Here is an 11,582-nt window from a genome sequence, read left to right as displayed (position 1 = left end):
GTGTTTTTTTAGTGGAATTAAAATTTTAATATTAAGAGTAGCTGAGAAGGATCTTCTATGACCTAATAAGTGAGGAAGCTAGATCACTCCAACTAACCATGAGTCATGCTCTGATCATAAAGTCTCGAATTATCAGACTTGAAATTTGGTCTCTTTGGAACTTAATGGCACATGACTATCAACTTAAAAGATTTGTCAAATTCATGATCTCTTGAAAGCATTTAAACATTTAAAAAAATTCAATTATTCCAAATAAAAACCAAAATTTGAACCATCCTAATCAGATAAAGACTGGTTAATGGCATTAATTACGCACTAATCGTTCAATCTTCAAATCATATTTCCCTAATTACTTAAGGACTAAAGAGTTTTCAAATGAGTTAGTCAAAAATCAAAATCCTATTAAAAGCATAGAAAAAGATGAAGTTCTTTAACTCGAAATTCAATTAATTCCCCATTTAAACATTCCAAATAAACCAAAAAATATGTAACAATGGCCTAATTTTTCAGTCATTCATTGAGGGTATGCCAATTCTTTGCAATTTTTCACTACAACTATTAAATGGCATTTATTGTAGAAAGACAAGAAAACATGATTACAACTTGTTGAAAATGTTGTACATATGTTTAAACATTTTTAAATTTTGATAAAATTATATTAAAATAGATGTGTAATTTTGATCAAAATTTAAATTATAATATTTTATCTTAAAAGTTGTGATGAGTTCAAAATTACTTTGAAAAATGGAATTTGCTTATAACACAAGAAGGTCATTATTGAACTCGTGCCATTTCAAGATGACGTCTGCTTCTTTTCACACGTGTCTCCACCCTAACCCAACAACAAGCAATCTTGTCTCACCGTCTGGTCAGTGAAGCATATGATAGATAGAAAAGGGCCAGATGAAAAGGTGTGAGCAGCATTAAATGGAAAGAGTATTTTTCCTTTTTTTCTTGGGGCAGTGGGGGTGGTGTTCTTGGCTTTTAGAGTTTCAAGGTTGGTTTGAGAATCCCCAAAGTGGGCGCGACAAGGACGATTTTCTGATTTTCTCTGTCAAACCTTACCATTTGCTTCCACCGTATGCTCTACTCCACGTCTCCACCTAGTATGTTTGGCTTCAACAGTTAAGGTTTTACCTAGAGCCATCAGCCTTGCGAAAAAAAGAAAAGAGCAGAAGCCTGACGCCCTGGAAAGGCTATTAGCTGCACCCATGAACCCTTTTTCTCTATTGCTTTATCTGGAGCTCTAGAAGCCCTGGTGCGTTTTTGGTTAAAATTATTACACAAGACCAGAAGAAAAGTCATTGTGTTGGCCTACTAAGGTTTGAAACTTGGTCTGACTCTTTATCTTCTGTTTGAGTTGAAGCATTGTGCATGGCCTGTCATTTCATGCCATTCTTTAGCTTAGAATGGGAACCCCATGTGCTGCTGCTGCTGCTGCTGCTACTGCTGAGGATAGGCTTCTGTATGGTAGGGCAAGAGAAGGACTAATATTCTACCGCACCTCATTGTTATCTCCGTCTAAGCAACCTCTGCTCTTTCTCTTGCACTGGGTTTGTTTCATAGCTCAGAGAAAATCTCTCTTTAAACCTAAAACTTTGATTTTAACGAAGAAATATGAGATGTTTAAAAAATAATTAATGCATATCAAAACATAATCATTGTCCTGCTTGATCAATTTGTAAAATATTTAATTAAATTCATATGAATTTTGAGTGGAATAATGGAGCATCGGTGGGTCTAGAGACCTTGGCCTGCTGGTCGGGGAAAGATATATGAAATGTTATGTGGCTGGAATTGGTGCTTCGCCGCTGAGGAGAGACGAAATCTAGTGAAGGCAGAAAGAAGTTTATTTTTATCAGAAGGTGCGACTGTAAACCTAGGAAGTTGGGAAAAATTGGATGGGATAAAGTTTATTATTATTTATTTTGCATGAGTTAATCCAAATAAAAAGGTGAGTCTTCCTTCTTTATTAACATTTGATTCTTTGAGATAATATTTCGAGAATAAAATTCTGAATATATAGGACGAACAATGCAACATTTAAACAAATCTTAATTAATATTGTATTAAAAAATTGGGATTTTTATTATCTTTTGCTAATAGTTCTTATCCTCCAACGATGTATAAAGATTTTTTGCCTACTCAGTGCAGCTATTTGACTTTTCACTGGACCTATATCCCCTAGATCAGAGCCGAGTAAATCAATTTTTAGTGGAAATCATGGACAAGGAAGAACAAGGATTATAAATTTTTAAGAAAATTATTAAAATATAAAAAAATAAAATTTTAAAAATTTTGAGAAGCCATAACCCCTATAACTACGCAAGACTCCACTCTGTCCTAAACTGTGAATCATTTGAAAGCGTTAAGGAAATAAGAAAATTGTATTAGTATATAGCAGCAGATCTATTGCAAAGTTGTTTAATTATTTTAACACTTATGGATAATATACTTAAATCAGTATGTAATACTGCATTTGAGTTATGCAAGAACTACTTACTTGCTTGCTTCATTTAACCCCTGAAAGAAAAAGGTTTCAAACATCTGAGTCATGGGCGGACCCATGTTCATGAGAGTGGTATCACACGACAGCACTCAATTAAAAAACTATTTTTTATTATATTTTTTTAATTTTACGCATTTAATAATGTTATGAACTCTTTAATATTTTTTATAATTTTGTAATAAGCGTGGTCTAAAAGTAAATTTTATTAAAAAAATTTATATATTAATAATATTAAATATTTTAAAAAATATTAAACATTATCAAAAAATAAATTTCTCAAAAGAAATTATATATTAATATTTAAATCTACCTAAAAAGAAATTTTTTTTATAATTTAAGATTTTATTAAAAACTTAAACTATTTTTTCTTTTCAAAAATTCAAGCCTTACTTTTAAAACCTAGAGTGACTTTTCTGTGTTTTTTATTGTTTTAAAACAATTCAATTAGATTTCAATGGTAAGTTTTACTTTTGAAACTTATAGTGATTTTGAAGTATTTTTCACTATCTCAAAATAATTCAATTAAACTTTAATTGTGAGTAATTTTTTTATAAAGGAGTTCTTATAATAGGGAAAGAAATCGTTGTAAACAAGTAAAAAAATGCACCTAAGATGGTGAAGAGAAAAATTAAAACAGTTTTTGAATTACTGAGTATCATAACAAATGAAATATAATAAGAAGAGAATTAAAGAGTATAAAGAATTAGAGAAAAGCTCTTGAGGGTCATCTATTAACTTGAGGAAGAGCCCTCTAATAAATTGTGAAGGTTTTATGTATAGTATTAAAAATAACGATTATACGAAAAAGTTTTAATACGTATAATGAATGATTTTATTAAAAAAAACTTTAATATTAAGTAATCGTTATTAAGAGTTAATATCAAATAATGATTAAAAATATATTATGTGATCATTTAAGTAATTAGAGATATTAAGACTTGTTATTGAGTAAAAAGTAACAGAAAAGAAATATACGTGAAAAGGTAAAAAAAAACTATACATAAATAAGTATAATAGAATAAGTTATACGTAGATAGATATGAAAAATGGTATATGTGAACAAGTATATGAAAACAAAGCAAAATAGTGAAATACTTATATTTTAAACAATATTGTATTTCGAGAAAAGGTTAAGAAAAAGATTTTTTAGTTATCTCCATATCTGAACTATTAAATCAAACTCTTCAAAACATTTAAAGATAAAAGTAACTTATGAACCCTGTTACTTATTCAAAGTTAATTTCACTATTTTTCCATGTGAAGTGATTATTTTATATGAAATAGCTTCTCTACTTGTATTTGTTATTTCATATGAAATAGAGCTCCATTTATTATAGTTATTCTGTGTGAAGTAGCACTTTACTTATTTTAGTTATTTTACATAAAATAATATTTCATTTGTCATAATGGTTTTTATTTTTCTCTTAATAATATTATGTTATAAAATAATTATTTAAAGAACATGCATTAACCAAAATCATATATTTACATTTTCAATTCAACTAAAATTTTTAAATATTTTATGTCTACATATTTTTTGATTACTTTGATAGTTTGGATTCATAATTATAAAAAGTACATGTTACACAATTGAATAAGTGACAAGTAGATGAATGATTATTTTGTAATATATATTGAAGAAAATATATTTAATAATGTTTATATTTATCATCATATTTTTTAAAATATGAAAAATTTTATAGATAATTATATATTTTTTAAAATATTTTTACTTTAAAAGATTAAATGAATGTATTGAATTTATAATTTGTTAATATAATGTTAAAATTTTAATTTTATAAATTTTAATATATTTATTTTTAATTATTATTTTAATTATAATATCATTTAAAAAAATTCAAAATCAGCAAATGAGGAAGATAAATTGGAAAACGTAAACAAAGGTCAAAGAGGATAGCTTGTCGTTCATTCCTTACCGTTCATGAATCACATGACCTACAGAAATAAAAGACAACAGAACTTGGCTGGCTTTGGCTGTATCAAAAAGAAAAACCCATGGAAAATATGACAAAATAAGTTGAGAGGCGCCCTACGAAAGTGAAGCGTGCGGAAAAGCGAAACAGGGCGGGCTAACAGTGCTAGTAGGATAGGGATTGAGATCGGTAATCATCACGTTGGCGGGGACACGGCTGCAGAGCAGCTGGGAGTCCCTTCCCATGACCCGTTCCTGACCCAATTCTGATTTGCTTAGACACGACACAAAATGATGTGACTGACATAATGCAGATATGATATAGGGTTTAGAGTTGGTATGAGATCTGCAACCTCCATCATTATGCCTAGTTTCTCCAGCCCTCCATCATCAATTCTCAAACCCCAAACCTTTGGGAAATCCTAAGACACCATCTGGCTTTACTTGATTTGAAGTTTCTTTCGTTTTGTATTATTGAAACAACATTGATGTATGGAAGGAAAACAGGGGAGCCCAATGATTGAAATACTTTTTATAGAAGAGGCCACTGGCATCCTAAAAGTAGTCCATAACTAATGCTCCCATTGCCCATCACCATTGAGATAAGTCCAACACCAACTATTTAAAAGCTTCATCCCAGGCCATTTTGAAAGTCCAATTCTTTGACGTTTTTTTTTCTTAATGGAGATCTGTAGACTAGCAAGTGACTTTTTTGGGGCTAAGGACTTGTCTATATGTTAAAAATCCAGGTCAAAATGTTTTATTTATCTTGAACGAAAGGTAAATTAATTGAAACAGTGGACTTGAAGAAGCCTGCTTTGTGCTGGGTTTTGGACACTTTAAATTGGGTAGCGTGGCCACAAAAGTAGTCCCAAAATAACTAGGTTTGTACATGGACCGGGCTTCCAATTCCTTTGTCAGAAGGATGCCACTCAACTTTCATAAGCTGGGCTTTGGACCCCCAAATTAAAAAAGAAACCCAGCAAAAGATAGTAAGCATTGTTTCAAATTGAGCACCTAAGGCCCTCTTGTCCTCAGAAATAGGCTGCATATCTGAAATTAAACATGGATTCTTGTTCAGCTCTAGACCCTAAACTCCCACCCCCACACCCTCAAAAAAAAACTTGAATTTTACCAGAAGAAATAAACAAAAAAAATTATGTGAATGATATTTATAGCTCAATGGCTGGTGGCATTTGCAATCATAATGAAAACAGTTGGGACCAAAACTGTCAATTGGACATGTAGGTCCCCAATTTTAAGAGGCAGTTGCAAGCTACACCGTATGTTTGATTACCATAATTTCTGTCCAACATCAAGAATAATAGAAAAAATTGTTTCTAAAGATATATATATATATATATATATATATATTCTAAATCAACTATAGTGATAGTGTTCACATCTTGTTGTCCATGCATCATCAACTTGCTTGCTTTTCCCATTTCTTTCCTGAATTATAAGCCACATAAACCTCCATCTCCCGATCCCTTTCACTCTTCTGTTGTGCTATTGTTTGTTACTATTTGTCCCACAATGGATGCCTCATGCCACTCAACTTTCACTTGCTTGGATTTTGACAACAGTGGGATCCTGTTCCATCGCCCTGTATGGTGCTGTTCAATGATGTTACAATCTTTGTGAAATCGAGGCAATGATTCAAAATTATGAATTCTCATCCAACAAAATAGTAGAGCCCAAAATAAGCAAGTGATTACCATTATAGATGTCAAAGCTAACAAACAGATTTTCCTAAGGATTAAGGGGACATGAGAGAACTGCTTTTTCTTTCATATCTAGCTATCAGAATAAACAAAATGAATAATAAGAAAAAAAAATAAAAGCAGATAAAACAAAAGGAGGCAAGTAGGGAAGGAAGTCTAATTTGTGGAACTGAAAAAATAGTATTCTACACTATACCTTTCTGGAAGTTGAGACAATATTATTGGGATACCTTGCTCTGTCTAATCTTTCCTTGGTTTTAGATTAGTAAAGGGATAAATGGGTTTCCTTTTCATAACTATTTGTCAATGGGTACGATATTAATTATAATTTATAAATAAACACACCACAGCCCCCCACCCCCCCAAAAAAAAAGGAGGAAATGGTTGAGGAAGTTTGAGTGGCTGTCCCCTTATGTTGGGGATGACATAGACCTGTTGTAAACCAATATTGGCCTTACTTTTTATTTTCAAATTTAGACAGCTTAGCCAAGGAAGGGGCACCACCCTTACCTTTGATTTTTCAAGTGGAAAGTTTGTTAGTTTCCTATCAGAATTCGCCATGTCATGTGGAGGAACTCGAAGTTTCTACTTACTAGGTTGTCCATATTTATGCATTATGTCACCACAGACAATTTGAAAACAATAGGTAGGCTCTAGGGTTTATTATTATTATTATTTTCAATTCAATTAAATCTTTATTTTAATTAAAATATATGAATTAGCGTTTTCTTTTTCGTAAAAATTTAAAGAAATTTCTCTCAATTGATTGAGTCTCAAGAGCATGGACATGGTATTTGTGAAGAAGTAAACGTGAATCACATGATTAGCTATTTTTATAAAGCAATAGTCTTCTTTTTTTTAATTTTTTTTTCGTCTTTTCTTGTGCCACTCACGTTTTCTGACATTATGATATAATAGTACTCAATTCCCACATACGTGCTTTCCATTAACTGAAGATTCAGCTGCCCAATCTCAAGAAATTCTCTCTGATTCTCTATCTCTCATTTACATGTAAAATAAGTATGATGGTAATCATCCAATAGCTTTGTCTTTGAAATTATTATATATATAAACCCACCAGATCTTATAGAGATAAGCCCCACATTCTGATAAATTGCTAATTACACCTTAGCCTGCCAAACAGCAAAAGCCAATTCTGTTTGATTAGACTGCGCTATTGAAACAGAGTAGGGTTACACATATACCAGCAGACATAGTCAGTGCCTTGATTAGACTTTTGCTTGTTTCATGTATTCAAGGATGAATAAAGAAACTTGAACTAAGTAATCGTTCTTAATTTAATCCAAGAAACTTAAGTCATACCTTGTAGTTTATGCGGGCAATATTAGATATCCAAGGCAGTAAGCAAAACCTAGAAAAGGGAAAAGCTTGACTTTGTAGTTTGTAGGGTTTACAATTTCCCATGAAAATGGGTGTCTAAAAGGAGAAATCTTAGAGGCAATTCGGAAATTCAATGCAGCCAACCGAGCCACCTTGCCTCATTATAGAAGTATTGCAGTAAAAAAAAAAATACCTGTCTTTTGGACATCATAGGGACACTATAATTAGGGATATAAACTACTTTTCTTGCATAAGCTTTGATTTGGGTAGATGAACTATAATTGCTGTATAAAAGTATTTAATTATGGAGGCAGACCTTGTCCCCCTCTAAACAAGCCTCATGTTTGGTATGATTATGCCTTTTTCCCGACATAGGGCCGCACCCCATTTAAGAGTTGGAAGCCAAAGAGCCCATAGGTCCTTGTCATTATGTAAGCTTATATCATTTCTGATATTGTTTGGCAACATGTCTCAGGCGGTGATCGGACACAACATTGCATGTTACCTTGCGGATATCTCAAGTCTCCTTTGACAAACCCAGGTTTATGTATCTGTCATCTTTCTATATTCTAATGCTTGTATGGATGATATCAGCATAGTCATATCGTTTTTTCTATCCCATTTTATAGCGAAGAGGAAAACAAGAAACGGTCCTAATCCTTATCAATTTATGATTACATTTTGGGGTGAAGGATAAGTTTGAACAAAGTCGAGGACGGATGATGTTAAACCTACTAAAATTAAATCTGACTTTTTCCATTGGTATAGTATAGGGTAATGACCACATTTTCTCTGTTGATAACTTGCATCGCAAGAATTGAGAGCCTAATGGAAAGGGATTATATTTAATTCATATAGGGTAATAATGGATTAACGCCTTAACCTAAGATTTAATGAAGGAGAGAAGGAAACGGCATATAGTACACTGATAATTCAACAAAATTGCAGTAAATAAGGGCAGTGATAGTTCACAGATTCTGCAATCACATCGCAATTGTCATCAATTATCCTTTATTTATTAGATAGTACTCCTTAGATACAGAGAGAGAGAGAGAAGATTGTATTGTCCTCTAATTGGATTTTTAACCTGCGATGAGTGGTGTAAATTAACTGTCTAATTTCTATAGCACATGCACCCAATAATAATTCAACAGAATTGGTGGTCATTCATTGATCCTTAAATTCAGTTTCTGCCTCCATATGTACTCTCCATTCCGTAATTTTTTTGAAATATTTTAGTGTATCTAAAGATTGAAAATAAATTACATAATGTTCAAATAAATTCTTAAATTATTCATAAATATTTAAATAAATTTTTATTTTTTAATTGTGTTTAATAAAGTCTTCATACTTTTATTTTAGATTAAATAAATCTTAATAACTAATAATTGATTAATTATTATTAGTAAAAATATTACTTGTCATTTTATATATGCATGACATTAATATGAAATTGATGTAGAAAGTAAAAAATGTCATATACTTATGTTGTCATGTCAAATTAGCATGTTATATCATCATCCCATATTATAATCAATTACGATATTTAAACATACCACGTCAATGTCATACGATATAGATAACAAATGATTTTTTTACTAAGTCAATAATTAGTTATAAGGATTTATTTAACTCAAAATAAAAAATATAAAATTTTATTTAGTTTAAAATAAAAGTATAAAAGCTTGATTAAATATAATAAAATATAAAAATTTATTTAAATATTTTAATTTTTTTTTTGTATATTATGCCAAAATGAATCAAAGGTCTCTTTTATCTTTATTGAAAGGGGATAGATATCTCAATGGATACCCTTCTAGGCCTCTCCCACTTCTTAAAGCTGATGCATACTTGAGCTTAGATTCAAAAAAAAAAAAAAACAAAATGCCAAGTGGACGATCAATTCTTCTTATCTACTAATACTTATAGTAAAAGTAATTAAAGTAAGAGAGATTTCGGATAAAATAAGTAATTTAACTTTGATTTGAGTCAGCTGGCAGATATCTTGGAAAAGAATTCTCAGGTAGATGTGTAAAAGGTATTCCTACTTGAATAGACATGCAAATAAACACAGTCCTGACTCGTCATGTACGTGTAAATTTTTTTGAGGTCGAAAGTTAAGTGAAATGTACTATTCCTAATTTCCTTGTCCACAACAATGTTATACTTTCATTCTTTATGGAGTGATTTGTACTGGCGTGGGTTGCAGCAATTCCAATCTTTCTGAAGTCTTTTGTTAGCTGAAAGTACTTTTTTTTCTCTATATACATGTATACACAATGTGTACAAATATGTATTAGTAATTGAAAATATATCTAAATTAGGCAATAATAGAAACAGAAAGACACAATAATGAATACACCCGTAGGAAAATTAAAGGTGAAAGAAGAGGTGAAAAGTTTTGGGACAGGGGACAATGGCAAATATATGTATCTACCAAACACTTTAAATTTACCTCAGTTTCTAATAATGTGACCCCAAAAGCCAAAACTATTGAATGGAGAGGGGAAGCCAAACTCCAAGCTCCAACCAATCCCAACCCAAGCCCTATGATTGAAGAACGAAGGCAGTGAGAGGTTGGGTTTGCGTGGTTATTGCGGGTTGTTTTCTCGACGTAACCCAAAGGGACCCGAGTAATTAAAAACGCAGTTTAATTTTGAAGGCAATACATACCTACTATTTGCATGTGAACAGTCCCCATCATTCTTAATTCGTTTCCTTCCAATTATTAGTAATTGGTACTAAAACAAGAGCTCTCGTGTTGGCTGCTGCCTGTGGAATGCAAATCTGGCTTTGATTGAGAGATTTTCTCATAAATACCAACAACAAAAAGGTCGAAAGGCAAGTGTCTTACAGTCATGGTACATACGAGATAAATGTTTTCTAGGGGTAGATGTTGGTTTGACTTTAAGATTTTAAGCCATGGATGGACCGTGCGGTGATGTGCTAAAAACTATATTAAAGCAACAAAAGCTAGTAGGAGATGAAGTTATTAAAAGTTGCAGTAGTGTTTAGTACAGTTTGAAGTAAATATACACATCTACCAACAAGAAAAAGAGGTAAATGCAAGTAAATATCAAGCTAGCCATAGACAAAAAAGGTAAGATATCATATTGTCTAAATGTACATGATCCTGGAATGGATAGGCAAAAAAGATCGGTGCCGTGGTTAGATTCCTTGGAGGACATGCCAGAAGGACTTGTCCAAGAGTTAGGAAACAACCTTTTTTTTTTTTTCTTCTAAGAAGGTGTTGCTGAGAAATGGAGTGAAAACTACAGCTTTTGGTATTTCATGGCTGGCCGCATGGGCTTAACGGGTTTATATTCTTGCACGTCGAAGGAGATGCATGCACTGTACTGGCCGCTGGGTGTTCAATGGGGTTAGCCAAAATTGTTGGGAACCTGTTTTTGCGGAATTTTGTATGAAAGAGAGGGATATTGGTGGCACGTGCACGTGAATTTTTCATGGGCTTGTTTTAGACTTGTGCTTTTGTATTTATGCGTGTGGACAGTGAATGCTTCATTGTAGTATCGGCAATTTATTGACTGGGATTGAGACAAGAGTAAAATAATTAACCTTACATTAATTATTATTATTATTATATTATATAGTTTTGAAACATTTCGTGAGCAACGGAAAGGAATTCGAATTTAATTAATTGAATATAGAAATACTAATAATTACCCATCTGCGATGAAAATAATTTTAAGTAATGTTATTAAGAAACTCAACTTAATTTTGTTTAGAATCACAAGATCTATGTGTGTATAAATGAATGCAATATCATATAAATTAACTTAATTAAGAATTTAGTTTAAATTTGAGACTTAGGAAGGGGAAAAAAGAGTAATTAGGTTAATATGGCAATTTTACGTTCACCTACAGTCATGAAATTAAATATATGTTGATAGATTGATATATTTGGTATCCATGAGATCAATAATAATAACTCAACCTACCGATGAAAGAGAAGGAAATGCAAATTGTGAATACTTTCAAACTCTGAAGGAATTGAATATGGCATTAAGTATTGTTAATAACTTTAACTAGGCGTTATTGGAAACCAATATTTTAC

At 31.7% G+C, this 11,582-nt stretch overlaps 1 long non-coding RNA gene across 1 annotated transcript; it reads right to left on the bottom strand.

The window, feature by feature from the left end:
- Positions 1–5,639: 5,639 nt before the first annotated feature.
- On the bottom strand, positions 5,640–6,454 carry LOC110417319 (uncharacterized). Its single transcript, XR_002445302.1, has 3 exons — positions 6,363–6,454; positions 6,161–6,242; positions 5,640–6,058 (listed from the first exon to the last, which is right to left on the bottom strand). It is a non-coding gene; the product is annotated as an uncharacterized LOC110417319 (long non-coding RNA).
- Between the last annotated feature and the right edge of the window lie 5,128 nt (positions 6,455–11,582).

Source organism: Theobroma umbraticum, unplaced genomic scaffold (genome assembly GCF_002168275.2).
Source record: "Theobroma umbraticum cultivar Fairchild unplaced genomic scaffold, ASM216827v3 scaffold_51.0, whole genome shotgun sequence".
Lineage (NCBI taxonomy): Eukaryota > Viridiplantae > Streptophyta > Magnoliopsida > Malvales > Malvaceae > Theobroma > Theobroma umbraticum.
Note: the sequence above shows the minus strand (reverse complement) of the source record. Positions and strands in the feature narration are given on the sequence as shown.